Below are 14,221 nucleotides of genomic sequence, written 5' to 3'. Positions count from 1 at the left end.
CCCTTCCTCCCCTGCCCATTACTGCTTGATGGAACCGGACTTTCCTTCCTTCCTTCCTTCCTTCCTTCCTTCCTTCCTTCCTTCCTTCCTTCCTTCCTTCTTTCTTTCTTTCCCTTTTCTTTATCAAGATAGAGTTTCTTTGTGCATCCTTGACTATCCTGGAACTTATGCTGTAGACCAGGCTACACTGAAACTCACAGCTCTGCCTATTTCTGCCTCCCAAGTGCTGGAATTAAAGGTAAGCCCCACTACAATCTGGCCTTGCCCATTTCTATTTCCACACCAAAGAATCCTTCCAGAATTACAGAGGTTGTTTTGTTCCTCATTGCAAGTATCGTTATTCCTGAATGTCTCAGAAATGGAGGCACACTCTAGAAACAGACGAGGCAGATATCCAGTTCTAGTTTTTTGTTTGTTTGTTTGTTTGTTTTTGTTTTTTGTTTTTGTTTTTTGTCTTGCTATGTTGAACTAACTGTCATGGAATTTGCATCAATTCTCTACATCAAACCTCTGACTGCTGTTATTAAAATATGCTTTCATGCCTGCCAGAAAACTAGGTAGGCTGCCCACAGAACTCCCATCTATGTGTTACCCCAGACCCAATACATTCTTTCATTCCTATCATTGCAACAGAACATAAGCCACAGCTTTTCTTTCTTCCTGTCCACATCTTCCATGCATCACACAGACCATCACCTCCTAACCTTCTTTCTGCTAGTCACTGCTATATCTCAGACACCAACACCTGTAGGCATCCCTGGCTAACGGAAGAGCTATGCCACTCAGGACAACAAATAGGCTGAAGACAGAACCACACCCTTCCTGCTGCAAGAGCCAATCCCAATGTTATCTGAGTCTCTGTAGCTGGAAACCTGCTGGGGTCTAACTTTATTCATTGACATGATCCCAATAGGATCACAAAGGCCTTCTCTTCAAACCTTCCTCCCTACAACTTGTCCAAGTTTCCCATGCATTTCCTATGAACACACCAGCATAGGCCAGGAAATCAGACAGCTCACCACTATTACACTCTCATAAAATCCAGAGAGGAAACAAAACTTAATGAACCTACTCAACAAAGACAAATTCAGAACTCAATACCTAGACCTATATCACCCAGGTGCCAAGACTATTAGACCATCAACACACACACACACACACACACACACACACACACACACACCACATGCGCACACACACTTACTTCTTATCATTTTTCTACTTATTTGTACAATTTCCTAGAAGCGTAAATTTCTCTCTATTTGAGAAAGGGAAACTTAAATGTCAATTAGTTTTATTATTACAGGAACTGAAATATCAAGATTCAGGGTTTAGTCAGAAATGCAATAGGGAAATGAAGCTTGAGAATTCTGAAATGATCCAAGCCAATCAACAAATTAATTTTTTTTAAGACAGGGTTTTCCATAGTCCAGTCTGGCTTCAACTTTGCTATATAGCCAAGAACAGCTTGACCTTCTATCTTCTTGCCTCCAACCCCTTAACGCTGAGATTATAGATGTGCAGCACCATTTCTAGATTATTTGGAACTGAGGACCAAAGGACTATGACTTTGTGTATGTGAGGCTCCTCTTGTTACAATAAGCAAATATAATTAAGTTGTAAGATTTGTTAACCTTAAACCCTTTCATACAATATAGTGCATCTTTTATGTTTATCGTCTTTTTGGTTTTTTACAGTTGATTTTTAAAATATTTAAGACAATAATATTTTATAACACTCTTAGTAAGGTTTTCTTCTTTTCATCTTCCCCTACTTTCTCTTTCTTTTTCTCCTCTTCACTGATGGCACTATAATGTGCAGGCCAGGCTGGCTTGGAACTCAGAATCCTCATGCCTAAGCCTCCATGTGCTGAAATATAAGCAAATAACAACATGTGATTATAAAGAATATCTATTTTATCCTTTTTCTCATTTTTATTGGATATTCTCTGCATTCACATTTTAGATGTTATTCCCTTCCCCCAGTCCCATCCTCCCTCCCCCTCCCATTTCCTCCATAAAGGTGCTCCCTCTCCCAACCACCCTCTCCCACCTCAGCACATTGTTATTCCCCTACACTGGGAGAGCGAACCTTCACTGGACCAAAGACTGCTCCTTCCACTGATGCCAGAGAATGCTGTCCTCTGCTGCACATGCTCCTGGGGCCATGGGTCTCTCCATGTATGCTCATTAGTTGGTGTTTTTGTCCCTGGGAGCTGTGGTGGGTTTGGTTAGTTGATAATTTTGTTCTTCCCACAGGATTGCAGACCCTTTCTGCTCCTTCAGTCCTTTGTCTAGCTCCTTCCTTGGGGTCCTCATGTTCAGTCTGATGGTTACCTGCGATCTATTTTATTCTTAATTGTGTGTTTTAGAGCACATGAATGCATGAATGTGTGTGTGTGTGTGTGTGTGTGTGTGTGTGTGTGTGTGCTTATGTGTCTGTAGAGTGAGGAAGCATCATTAGGTCCCTGGAGTGGTTCGTAGGTGTAAAAATATTAACTACCAAGGAATACCCAAAATGCATCAGTGTTGTATTAAGAAAAACAATTAAAAGCACCTTTTCTTGAAGTAATTTTACCAAGAGTTATCTCAGAATTGAATTCTCTGCTTCTCTCTCCTTGTCTCTTCATTATCTCTAATGCCTGTAATTTACGTAATGTTGGTTGGATGACTATGAATCTGAATGCTATTCTGCCTGTCCTGGTATTTGTGTCTGTTCCTTACAAAGGGTTTTGTCCGTATTTATTGAACAGCAGAGAATGCATCAGACAGCAGGTAGAGCAAGCCAGTAAGCTTCACCCTTCCATGGCCCCTCTATATCAGCTCCTGCTTCCAGTTTCCTGTCCTGTTTGCATTCCTGTCCTAACTTCTTTGAAGACGAATGTTACAAAAGCATAAGCCAGATCAACCCTTTCTTCCCTGAATTGCTTTGGTCATAGTGATTTATCACAGCAATAGTAACCCTATGTCAGCCAGATAATTCATTGAAAATTTTAACAGAATTTTACAAGGAATAAAACTGTAATGACTTCTGTTAGCCTGAACTGACCCAGGTAATAAACAATTACTAACACAGAGAATATAAATTCTGCCTCTAGCATTAATGGTAAATGCTTTTTATAAGTTTTTATAAGATTTTTTTGAGCTACTAGTTTCACTCAACAACTGACTGCCATAATTACGTGGGAAACCCAAGACAAATGAAATTTGTTGTTCCATTGTTAAAGATAGGTTAAACATAGGGACTTAATACATAGCAGGATATCCATCTTAAGTCTCAAGCCATATTAACTTTGTTGTGAGGTCCACAGACATTCTCATTTTTTTAATGTAAAAGGTATTTTCATAAAAATGCATCACCATATAGCTGGAATTACAGGTGGTTATGAACCTCCTCATATAGGTACTGGGAACTGTACTTGGGTCATAGGCAAAGTAGGATGTACTATTAACCACTGCTTTATCTCTTTAGTCCCTTATATATAAATTTTCATTGTCAAATATAAATTAAAATTCTTTTCTGTTTGTCTGAATTGTAATGAAATCTCTTCATTACATACTTGGTTTTTATATCCTTTTTTCCCCCTGTTTCTTATGTTCTAATTAATGCCCATTTCTTGCCCTGTATTAACAGGAAATCTGTAATTGTAGAACATCTAACTAGAAGGGACGATTTCAAAGTCACACATATGTCCCAGACGGATGCTGCCACTGCCTAAGGAATTCAAATAGATAGTTTTAGGACTGAGAAAAATCTCTATATAATTCTACTGCCAGCCCTGGTCTCCTTTCTGGGCTGAGGCCTCCTCCATAGACAGACAACTGGAAGCTGCCGTACCTAAAGCTAGCAGATATGTCTTTTATAAGCTCCTGTCTTGAATGAAAGAAAAGGAGCTAATAGATAACTCTCCTTTACTTCCCTGATTTTCATACTGAAAAATTAAACAGCATTGAATAGTGAATCCCCAGTACAGCCCTTGAACACAGATATTAGTATGTTTATGTTACTTGATTCATACATGACTCCTATATCTCTGGGTTCACTTTTATGGCAAAACTCAAGAAAAGATTAAACCTATATCCCTGTGATTTTCTTTCTCTCACCTTCTTGCCTCTACCCAGCCCTAGAAGTATCTGAAAGAACAACTGGATCATACAAAAAAGCTGTTGCTAAGTGAGCACAGAGTATAGAGGAAGCCAAGAAAATGTTGAAAGACCCTGAATGTAACCACAGGAAGGAGGAAAGGTCACTGAGGGCAGGTAGTCAGGTGTGAAGATCTAAGGCAAGACTGGATTGCAGCTGTGTCACCCATTCGGGCCTCAGAAGCTGTTCTCTCTTCCTTCCCTTTTGGTGGTTACTTAAAGAATTGTTTCATTTTAATTTGAGACTTTAAAGTCATTTAATGTAAAACGATATACAGGAGCATGTACATTGTGTGTGTGTGTGTGTGTGTGTGTGTGTGTGTGTGTGTGTATGTGTGTGTCCCTATGTCTAATAACTGCATGTCTTAAGCTAATAAGGTGGGCTTAACAGGCATGGAATAACAAGAGGCAAACTCCATATTGGCTGAAGTCTGCTGTTATGGCAGAGCTGTGCTTCAGTGGGGCCCTAATATAACCACCACAACAGTAAACATACAGCTCTTATAACTGTCTGGGACCAACATATCTAACCAAGAAGATTGATTATTAAATACTACCTGATTAATAATAATGGCATCTCCATATCATCAAACTTGCAAAACTGCCTACTATCACCATGCATCTGACACTATGATATTTCTGGAAAACACTGTGTAAGGACAGAAAAAGGGGATAAGCACTGTTCTGACAAAATCTCAACCCATGTTTGGAGTTTCTTGCTTGGCCTTTTCCAAATACACAAAAAATCCTCACATGCATTAAAATAAGTTCATAAAACAAAACATCTAAATCCTAATAGCATGTGCCTCTCTTAACAACTGTACTCAAGCCCATTTCTCTTTGCATACACTTTACTTTGCAATAATGGATATAAATTTGCTTCATACCAGACTTGTCCTGATGTTCTTCAGTATAGCATCAGTCAAGCCAATTGGCAGACAGGTGTGGTGGCTCAAACTTGTAATTCCTGCATTTTAGTGGCCAAGAAAGGAAGACTGCTATGAGTTTGAGGTTAGCCTGTTCTTGATAGTGAGTTTCAGGATAACCTGGGCTATGACATGAGACCTATCTTGACAAACAATAAATAGTGGTCAGAGAGATGGCTTAGTAGAGTGGTTAAGAATGTTTGCTGCTTTTGAAGAGAATCTGAGTTCAGTTCCAGGCATCCATACTGGGTACCTTTCAACGCCGTGTAACTCCAGATTTAGGGGATCTGATGAACTCTTCTGGACTCCATGAACATGTGCATTCATGTGTACATGCTGCAGCATAGATACACCTGAACACATATCAATAAAAAACAAACAAAAAGAGCAGGCTATGGTAGTGCTTGTCTGTAGTTCAAACACTTGGGAAATAGAGATAGAAGAGTTGGGGGTTCAAACACCACTCCCCTCTACATAGTTTGAGACCAACCTGAGCCCTTCTCAGGATGCACAGCCTACTGGTAGTAGTACCAGAACCAATATCTGTTTCCAAACTCTGTGACCAGAGAAATGGCTTAGTGTGGTAAAAGTGCTAGCTGCACAAACCAGATGTTGGATTCTTGGAATCCATGTAAACAAAAACCAGTGTTATGATGAAGCACTCATAAGGCAAGATGAGAGACAGAGACATGGGCCAGCTAGCCTAGAGTACAGAATACTTGAAAGACCCTCAACAAGATGGAAATAATACCGGCTATCTCTGTTCTAAACACATGTGCACGAGCACACACACACACACACACACACACACACACACACACACTACATATAAAACACATAGAAAATAACTCTGGTAAGTAGAGAGCCACTCTAAGTATCCTGAACACTGGAAATTACACGTGCTAATTATATATATATATATATATATATATATATATATATATATATATATATAAAATGGGACAGCTTCCACATTAAGTGTTGTTTTCATCAGACTTTAATATAATTAACTTATTCCAGCCTATTGAAATGTAATTTTATAATTTAAGTTAGTATTAAATGTCACTTTAGTATTCTCAAATAGTGCTTTACTTGAATCTCCACACCCATCTTCTCCGCCCTTTGCTATCACTAATCTCCTCTTTTTAAAATTTTTTTATTATTTATTGATTTATTTTTAATTGAAAAACAACAATTATACCAAGATAAATGTACAGATTTTAAGCATTTTGCATAAAAGTATAGCAATACATTGTTGTCAGTGCTTGGTTTATTTAAATGTTTGATAGTGTGCATTAAGATCTTACTAGTTACAATGAGCATAAAGTACATGTAAAACAAGATGTAACCTGGAATTAGTCAAAGTTTTCTTGCTGTGTAAAGATTAAGCATAATGGCTTTGTCTTTTCGTTTTTTTTTTTTTTTTTTTTTTTTTTTTTCTTTTCTTGAGCTTCATATAGTCTGTGAGTTGATTTTCAGAGCTTTCTGAGGTTAGTATCCAATTATCAGTGACTTCATATTATGTCTGATTTTTTGGGACTGGGTTATCTCACTCAGGATGATATTCGCTAGATGCAGCCATTTTCTTAAGAATTTGATAAAATCATTGTTTCTGATAGCTGGGTAATACTCCATTGTGTAAATATACCACAATTTTTGTATCCATGCACCTACTGAAGGACATCTGGGTTCTTTCCAGCTTCTAGCTATTATAAATAGGACTGCTATGACCATTGTGGTGCATGTGTCTTTGTTGTATGTTAAAGATTCTCTGGGGTATATGCCCAGAAGTGGAATAGCTGGATCTTCAGGTAGTACACTGTTTAATTTTCTGAGGAATTGCCAGACTGATTTCCAGAGTGGTTGTACCAGTTTACAACCCCACCAACAGTGGAGAAGTGTTCCTCTTTCTCCACAAGCTCGCCAGCATCTGCTGTCATCTGAGTTTTGGATCTTGGCCAATCTGACTGGTGTGAGGTGAAATCTCAGGGTTGTTTTGATTTGCATTTCCCTGATGGCTAAGGATGTCAAGCACTTCCTTAGATGTTTCTCAGCCATTCAATATTCCTCAATTAATAACTTTTTGTTTAGTTCTGTACCCCATTTTTTAATAGGGTTGTTTGATTCTCTGGTGTCTAGCTTCTTGAATTCTTTGTATACCTTGGATATTAGGCCTCTATCTGATGTGGGGTTGGTAAAGATCTTTTCCCGTTCTGTTGGCTGCCGTTTTGTTTTCTTGATAGTGTCCTTAGCCTTACAGAAACTTTACAATCTCATTAAGTCTCATTTGTCAATATTTGACCTTAAAGCATGAGCCATTGGTGTTCTGCTCAGGAAATTTTCTTCTGTGCCTATGTGTTCTAAGGTTTTCCATACTTTCTCTTCTAATAGTTTCACTGTACCTGGATTAATGTGGAGATCTTTGATCCACTTGCACTGAGCTTTGTAAAAGGAGATAAGAAAGGGTATATTTTCACTCTTCTGCATGCTGAGTGCCATTAGGACCAGCACCATTGGTTGCAGAGGCTGTCCTTTTTCCATTGAATGTTTACAGCTCCTTTGTCAAAAATCAAGTGACCATATGTGTGAGGGCTCATTTCTGGATTTTCTATTCTATTCCATTTACCCATGTGGCTATCTCTGTACTAGTACCATGCAGTTTTCAGCACGATTGCCTTGTAATATAGCTTGAGGTCAGGGATAGTGATTCCATCAGATTTTTTCTTGTTGTTGATGATGGATTTCGCTATTCTAGGTCTTTTGTTATTCCAGATGGAATTGCACATTGCTCTTTCCAACTCTATGAAGAATTGGGTTGGAATTTTGATGGGGATTGCATTGAATTTATAGATTGGTTTTGGTAAGATGGCCATTTTTACAATGTTGATCCTTCCAATCCATGAACATGGGAGATCTCTCCATTTTCTGAGATCTTCCTCTATTTCTTTCTTTAGAGGTTTGAAGTTCTTGTCATACAGGTCCTTCACTTGCTTAGTTAGGGTCACACCAAGGTATTTCATGTTGTTTGTGACTATTGTGAAGGATATCTTTTCCCTAATTTCTTTCTCCACATGTTTTTCCTTTGAATAGAGGAAGGCTACTGATTTGTTTGAGTTAATTTTGTATCCAGCCACTTTGCTGAACTTGTTTATCAGCTGTAGGAGTCCTCTGGTGCAATTTTTGGGGTCACTTAAGTACACTATCATGTCATCTGCAAAGAGTAATGTTTTTACCTCTTCCTTTCTGATTTGTATCCCCTTGATCTCCTTTTGCTGTCTAATTGCTCCAGCCAGGACTTCCAGTGCTATATTTAATAGGTAGGGGGAGAGTGGGCAGCCTTGTTGAGTCCCTGAGTTTAGTGGGATTGCTTCAAGTTTCCCACCATTAAGCTTGATGTTGGCTGTTGGTTTGCTGTATATTGCTTTTATTATGTTTAGTTATGGGCCCTGGATTCCTGTTCTTTCCAAGACTTTTAACATGAAGGGGTGCTGAATTTTGTCAAATGCTTTCTCAGCATCTAGTGAGATGACCATGTGTTTTTTTTTTTTTTTTTTTTTTTTTTTTTTTTTTTTTTTTTTTGAGTTTTTTTTATGGTGGATTACATTGATTGATTTCCTTATATTAAACCATCCCTGCGTCCCAGGTATGAAGCCTACTTGATCATGGTGAATGATCATTTGATTTGTTCTTGGATTCGATTTGCAAGGATTTTGTTGAGTATTTTTGCATTAATGTTCATAAGTGAGATTGTTCTGAAGTTCTCTTTCATAGGAGGGTATTTGTGTAGTTTAGGAACGAGGGTTATTGTAGCCTCATAAAAAATGAGTTAGGTAGTGTTCCATCTGATTCTATTTCGTGGAATAGTTTGGAGAGTATTGATATTAGGTCGTCAATAGATGTCTTTTAAAATTCTGCACTGAACCCATCTGGACCTGGACTTTTTTATGGTTGGGTGGTGTTTGGTGACTGCTTCTTCTTCTTTAGGTGTTATGGGATTATTTAGATGGTTTACCTGGTCCTGGTTTAACTTTAGTATCTGGTATCTCTCTAGGAATTCATCCATTTCTTCCAGACTTTCCAGCCTTGTTGACTATAGCCTTTTATAGTAGAATCTGATGATTTCTTGAATTTCCTCAGTTTCAGTTATTATGTCTCCTCTTTCATTTCTGATTTTGTTAATTAGGATACTCTCTTTGCCCTCTAGTTAGTCTGGCTTATCTCCTCTTGTAACCTCCTTGACAAACTTTAACAATTTATACTTACTATTGTTATTTATGTGTTGGTATGTATGTATGTATGTATTTATGACAGATACATATGTAAAGGTCAGAGGACAATTTGTAGGAGCTGTTTGTTTCCTCCCCCAGAATGGTTGGGGATACAAAGCAGACTATCAGTCTTGTAGCAAACACCTTAACCTACTGAGCCATCTCTCCATCACCAATATTTTCTAAGACTCAACATTTCCCATCCTTTATCTTTACATCTTTATGTCTCATTCTGAGACATCTTCATGTGATTGCTTGTTATTTCCTGAGTGCCTTATTGATGGGTGTTGGGGGTTGAACCATGTGAACCTGTCTGAACTCAGCAATCTAAGGAGTTTTTATACTCAACAGGACTCTCCCAGATATCAAAAACACCAAGGGGAACAGTAGAAAAGAGCAGGGTTAAAATAAGAATATTGGAGCTAACATTATTGCCAAATAATCTCAATACAATATTAGTTTGCACAACAGAGCTCACGAGTATCCTTGCATGTGAGAGAAAGCAGGATGTAGTAGTAGTCAGCCCCGGATGGACAGCATGAGGGTGTGAGGTCTGAGTAGCAATCAAGCTGCAGACAGTGTGAGAAAACATGAGCACCAAGTTCCCAGGGTGTATGCGAACATGCATTTTTTACAGAAAGGCATAGGAAGTGGGTGTGCGGTGTTGGTCTGTTATGCTCAGAGGAATCCAAATACAAATTGCTACGTTTCGTAGAGGTCTTACTTTCCAATCTCCTTTTGTTAAGAAACTTGAGGCTTGCTGCAAGAGGCTAAAAACCAAGTGGGGGTCAAGGCTATTTAGTAGCCTGCCTTAGAGAAGGAGGTGGAATGCTCACCACAGCACTAACCAGAGGAAGTTGGCTGCTCCTCAAGGTCTTTGTGAGACTTCTGGTTGTTGCATCCGATGGAACAGTTTGTGAAAGAAACGAGTCTTCACTTGAATCTTTCTGAAGACAGAGATGGAGAAGAACTTTGCATGATCAACCAAATTTTTCTCATGTTGTCTTTGAGCTGCATGCTGTCTAGGCTGGAGGGAGGGCAACCTTTGCAAAAACATAGAACACAAAATATTAAGCTAAAGAACTCCTGAAGCTAGACCCTGCTCTGCCATTTGAAAGTTTCTTGGGAAACTCCTTCCCTGGGAAATAAGAATGTAATGCCTATTGACTGTGAGGGAGTCATAACATCCTCATTTTAATTTTAGCCATTTTTCCTGTGTTCAGAATCCCTTTGTCCATCCTTCTCAATTCTTGTTTCCAAACAAAACTTAAAATTCTGATTGTGTTTCTTTTTCTTCTCTTAATTTTCTCTTCTCAATATCAGCTTCTTATACTTAATCTTTTCAGATTTAAGTGTCTATTCAAATGTTTCTCCAAATGCATGCAAACACACTCACACACACATGCACACACACACACACACACACACACACACACATACACACACAGAGGGAGGGAGAGAGAGAGAGAGAGAGAGAGAGAGAGAGAGAGAGAGAGAGAGAGAGAGAGAGAGAGAGAGAGAGAGAGAAGGGGGAAAGAATTTTGCTTTCAACTTTGAAATTCACACCATTTCCTTCCTGGTAATATTCATTATTCACCTTGTATTTTCCTTGTTTCTTGGGATAATTAAACTGGCCTACCATCTTCTACAGGGATCAGCGAGAGGTAGGGACTGCAGACTCTCCTTTTCTAAGGTCCCTGCATTATAACTTGAATCAGTGCACCTCTTCATGTCTCTATCAAAGTCTTTATATTATTTATGAAATATTCCAGACTTACTCACAGACTTATTGAAGATTTTATGGCATGATCCTGGTCCCAGCAGCCCTTACCACCTAGATTCAGACTCCGGTCCTGAATGGGCCAATTAAAGAGAACAGCAAGTAATACGGCTTACTTACTATTGGAGTAGGAACAGAGAAATCTGATGGCTGTCTCCTTCCAAGTCATCTACATGGTACTAATATGAAGCCTAGGTTTACATAAAGAGGCATGCATAGCTAAGAAAACCTGGTCCAAGTTTGGTCCCACCCAGTATTGACCCCTCATTGTTTCTTAGCTCCAGTCTCTTAAGATGTAGTCTGGCAAATTGCAGAACCATGCAGAATGTTTTCCTGGAACACAAATTTGTTTTTTTTAATTTTTATTTTCTGGCTGGCACCAGGACTTTTGTTCTTCCCTTCTTGAAACAAACAAACAAACAAATTCCTGGGGAAATTCCAGTTCCTTGAGGTTTATTGTTTCATTAATGTGATAGCTAAAGGGAGGGGCTCAACTGTCTCTTTATAGGATGTTAAACTTTTTTTTAATGCTGCCACATGATGTTGCCATCTTCAAATGTGTTGGACCACATTTATAGCTGCTTTGGGATGTGTGTAGACTTTAGGTAGCATGCCAAACAGGCCTAATATTAGAATATTATTATATTATATAATATTCACAATATTAAGACAATCATAAAGATGTCATTTTGCCAACATCTAATCAACATACCTGTAAACCTGTGGGTGGAGGAGATACTTTGTAATAGACCAAAGAAGTTAGCCAATGATAGAAACTATGACTCTACATGCTGAGATATTATCTGCTTGACCTTGCATTTGCAAAGGTCTTGTCGATGCTATCTCAAGTGCAAATGAATTCATCTATGCAACTGGCATGTTGTAGTGGAAAATACTATTTCGTAGCAAGTGTCCACTGCCTTAGGCTCTTAAAGTCTTGCCAAACATGCCTTAATTCCTTTTAACTGCCGTTTACCATTGACCTCTATATCTCACCTACTAGATAAAAACTCCTGGAATGCATAGCTAAGCCTGAAAGAGGTTCAGATTACATGAGCCTTACAGCTAAGAATGTTATAAACACCTGATTCTGATAGGAGAGATTACCCTTAATTGTAGCTTATCCACCTGGTGATTTCCCTGACTTATTCTGTAAATAAATGCATTCATGACTTCATTTTGTTTTCAAATCACATGACTTCATGTGATTTCAACAGCTCACATCATCTCTTTTACAATAGAATGTTGATCTTTATGGTATTTTCTGGGCCATGTCAGTTATATTGGCACAGAATAATAGTTTTATTTCTTGTAAAGCATGGCTGATAGTTTCTGCGGATAAATTCCAGTTGGCTTTATTTTCAGTTTAGAATCCAGAAGTACTTCATTTCATTAAATAGAAAGGGCTGGCAGAAGAGACTACTTCTATAGCCAGAAGCATGGAAAGCAGAAACAGAACAAAAGTGAATCGGCCATTTTAGCGTCATTTTTTTTTTTTTTTACAAGACAGGATCAAGAAGTCACAGAAGTACTAAAATAACTGATTATATCACCATTATTGACTTCAGTTGTCATTCTATGTAAGGCTTGAGGCAGAGAGACTTTATTACTGTGTAAAAGGAAGCTAACACGTGTATGAGGGTGTGCACACCATGCCCTTCTCCCTTGATTTCTTGGAAGGTTGGTAAAAAGCTCAGATTCCTTTGGAATTTTATTATGAGTGATTCTATTTTGATTTTTAGATTGTTTTATTAGGGCCTAGTGTAGTTCAGTTGAATGCATGGAATACCGTAATTTTATTTATCTGTTTGTATGTTTGTTTGTTTTGAGACAGGATATCACTACCTAACCCTGGCTGACCAAGAACTAACTACTTAGAACAGGCTGGCCCTTAATTCACAGACATCCACCTGCCTCTGCCTTTCAAGTGCTTTTCTGGAATACTGTAATTTTAAATTTTTCTTTGGACCAGGTACCAAAGGCTAGGAAATAATACTGATATGTGTCTATCTAGTTCCCTAGTTTTATGGTGTAAAGCTACTTTGATCATGACGGCAGGCAACTCCGAACACTTATCAGATATGTATAATATTTAGTCTCTGTTCAGTTACCTGGATCAGAGTGCACTGGCATGAAGATTTCAGTGAGAACACAGTTCTTGCTTCAAAGGAAATAAAAGTGTTTACTTTGAGCAAATATGAGAGATCGTGGGCTAGAAACAAGTACATAAGTTTCTTTTTCTTATAAATCTAAGGGGTTACATAAGCCTTTGTTAGTCACAGAACAAAATAAAAAAGTCAGAAGTCAAAGGCCAATGCGCGTACTGAATACATTGGCAGGCACATTTGGTAAGCATGTCACAGCACAGTGAGGGAAACTTCTGTCTTGCTTGTGAGCCTGTATGGTGACATCCTTAGCTCTTAGCTTGGTGGGCATTAGTTCCTGTTGAGAAAATATGTCAAAGGTCTTTCTTGAGAGTCATAGGAAGTCTTAGGTAAAATACAGAGTTCAGTGATAAAAGGCTATTAAAAGGACTAAAAATAGCTCAAGATAACTTTGGTGCTGCAATATTTTCTGTTCTTCACAATGAAACCCAATCAATAAATTAGTTCCTGGAATCTTCAACACAGGTGAAGCTTTTTGGGGGGACTTAAGTTGTTGTAGTAGAGAGAGTGAACCTCAGGCAGAAAGTTATGGGTTGTTTTCAGAGCATGGTATAGACCGTAGGTGTTTTATATTGAAGGCTGTTCTTCCAGCTTAATCCACACCATCCTTTCCCCCACCTTGGCTGCTGTGAGTACCCATGCTCTCAGTCTTTTAAGTCTCTTCTGTCTTGCATGATTTGATGTTCTGAACCAGCAAGGCTCCCCCTAGTACCTTTCTAGACCCCATTCATGCTAACTGGGAAGGGTATTTCACAACCAAGTTCATAGACCAAGAAAAGCTGAGACCTACCTGTTTTATTATGTACCAATGTTGTGAGCTTTCTGCTTCTCTGTATTTAGATGTCTGATTCTGATTGCCCTAAATTCCTTCACCAACAGTAAATGAGAGAATGTTGTCTGTGAAAACTAGCTATGAACACATACTGCAATCAGCATCACT

Source organism: Micromys minutus, assembly GCF_963924665.1.
Source record: "Micromys minutus genome assembly, chromosome: 4".
Classification (NCBI taxonomy): domain Eukaryota; kingdom Metazoa; phylum Chordata; class Mammalia; order Rodentia; family Muridae; genus Micromys; species Micromys minutus.
Note: the sequence above shows the minus strand (reverse complement) of the source record.